Raw genomic sequence first — 2920 nt, forward strand, 5'->3', positions numbered from 1 at the left:
GGCCCATTTCCTGTGAAGGGATTCAATCCCTTTGCTTCCAGATTTGGTGTCATGCTAGCCTAGGCCCTTCCAACACAGCTCTCCCACATTTCCCATTTTTCCACCTTGTGGTGCAGTTGTGGGCTGGAGCAGGATTATTCCAACATTGCCCTTGTGTGATGGGTAGGCCCAAGGGGATCTACCAGTAACTCAGTTATCAGGACTGCACAAAGCAGTAAGAATAGCTACAGCCATACAGAGCACCACATTTGATGAGCTTCGATAGGGTTCCTTCTGGCTGAGCTACTTGAATATTGATTAACAGTCCACAAGAAAGCCTTGGGTTACCTCTTGTAGCGTGGGAAAGTCACATTCTTCTGTAACATGGAAACGCTTTTGATGCCAAGCTTAGACCTTCTTGAAGATACCATTCCCATTTTGCCAAGGATGCCTCAGTGGTTGTGCTGAGCTCCTGCTGGCAGGCATCTCTAACCCAGGGCATTACAGAAACTTGGGTATGGAGTAGTCCTGGGTGTGGGCCATTTAGGGCCTCGGTTTCTAAAAGAGTCCAGTAGAATGCCAAGAGTTGGCACTCAAGGGCAATGTATCAGGATGCCACTGATATACTAGGTTTTAACTTTTATGCCAAAAACCCAGAAGAAACCAGGTAGACTTAGGTTTGGTGCAGAGGCTCCAGGAGGAATAGTCAGGCATAGCCACGAACTATACTCAGAATGTGGAGTAGGTGGCACTGAAGGTAAGGCTTGTTGGACTTCCTGTTGGGCAGTTTCCAAAACACAGTATTGGGCCTCATCCTAATGGAAGGTGGCAAATTTACACGTGGTTGCATAGATGGGGCAAATAACTAGTGGAGAGATGAGGGATGTGTTGCCGCCAGAACCTGAAAAGGTCTATTATTTGTTGTGCCTGTCTGAGCGTAGTGGGTAATTCAACAGTGAGCAATGGCTAGTTGGTACATTTCAGCAGCTGAGAGTAACAATCCAGAGCCCATTCCAAAAACCCGCAACAGTCAATCAGCTCCCTTCTCTCCCCTCTGCTGCACCAAATTTTTAAGTTTTCAATTGAAGATATAATTTCAGATCTCAGTTTTGAGATTTTGAGTTTTTCTCCTGTTACCTGAACCTTATGTGTTGGTATTGGAAATTTTGTGGAGGACTTCCTGTAAGCCCTCTTAGTAAGTGGCTGACTCCCCTTCCTGGGTGTCCCAGTGAAGCACCCAAGAATTAGGGTCTGCCTCCACTAGTGTCTTACATACAGGGTCTTCGGAAAAAGCCCCGAGGCCTCTGGAGAGTAATAACAAAGCCCTGGCCTCTGGCCTGCTGTGCTCCCAAGCCACGCCCAGGAAGTTCCTATAGGGATTTTACATCTATGGAGGAGTTACTGAATCTCCTCCGGAGTTTCAGAAGGCACTGGCACAAGATGTTCAGAACACTTGCAGTTGTCCATTAAGTTTTTTTGCAACACTGTGTTAGGGACTGGACCCACTGTTTTGTTACAGGGCCCAGCAGTAAGGCCAGGTAATAATCACAAGATTAAGATACATGAAACTAGCCAATATTCAACAAGTCACTTGGTTTATTGCACACAGCACACATCACAGATTAGTCAAAATAGTTAACGTTCAAAGGGGATAACGAACCACACCAAGGAGAAGTCTAAGAAAGAAATGTGTCAGCACCAGCAGCAATCTCTCTGGTCCAGCAACAGGTCTTGAGACAAGCAAGAGTGGGAAGTTGCCTTCTGCTCCCACAGAGGCTCCAGCAGCATCAGTCGGGAACAGCTCTCAGCAGGGTGGAGTTGGTCCTCCAGCAAAGTGCCTTCAAGTTGCTGAGTTCAGTGGTCTCATTTGAAGGAGCCTGCCTGTAGGGCACAGTAGTTACACCCAGGGGGTTGCGTATCTTATGAGTTGCTCCTTCTGTTTCAGTGAAGTCTTTCCTTGGATGTCATCAAATTCCCCATCTCAACTTTTTTTTTTTAATTCAAGTATAGTTGATTTACAATGTTGTATTAGTTTCTGGTGTACAGCAAAGTGATTCAGTTATACATATATATATACACATGTTCTTTTCCATTATGGTTTATTACAGGGTAATGAATATAGTTCCCTGTGCTATACAGTAGGACCTTGCTGTTTATCCATTCTATAGATAATAGTTTGCATCTGCTAATCCCAAACTCCCAATCCATCCCTCCCCCACAGCAACCACATGTCTGTTCTCTATATCTGAGTCAGTGTCTTTTTCATAGATATGTTCATTTGTGTGTATTTTACATTCTATATAGAAGTGATATCACATGGTATTTGTCTTCCTCTTTCTGACTTCACTTAGTATGATAATCTTCAGGTCCATCTATGTTGTTGCAAATGGCATTATTTCATTCTTCTTTATGGCTGAGTAGTATTCATTGTGTAATATATATATATATATATATATATATATATATATATATATATATATATATATATATATACACTACATCTTCTGTATCTATTCATCTGTCAATGGATATTTAGGTTGTTTCCATGTCCTAGCTATTATAAATAGTGCTGCTATGAATACAGGGGTACATGTATCTTTTCAAATTAGTTTCATCCCGATATATGCCCACTAGTGGGATTGCTGGCTCATATGGCAAATCTATATTTAGTTTTCCGAGGAACCTCCGTACTGTTTTCCATAGTGGCTGCACCAATTTTCACCCACTGTGTAGGAGGGTTGCACTTTCTCCACACTCCCTCCAGCATTTGTTACTTGCAGACTTTTTAAATGATGGCCATTCTGAGCGGTGTGAGGTGGTATCTCATTTACTTTTAATTTGCATTTCTCTAATAATTAGAGATGATGAGCATCTTTTCATGTGCTTCCTGGCCATCTGTATGTCTTCTTTGGAGAAATGTCTATTTAGGCCTTCTGTCCAC

This window comes from Globicephala melas, chromosome 6, assembly GCF_963455315.2.
Source record: "Globicephala melas chromosome 6, mGloMel1.2, whole genome shotgun sequence".
NCBI classification, from domain to species: Eukaryota; Metazoa; Chordata; class Mammalia; order Artiodactyla; family Delphinidae; genus Globicephala; species Globicephala melas.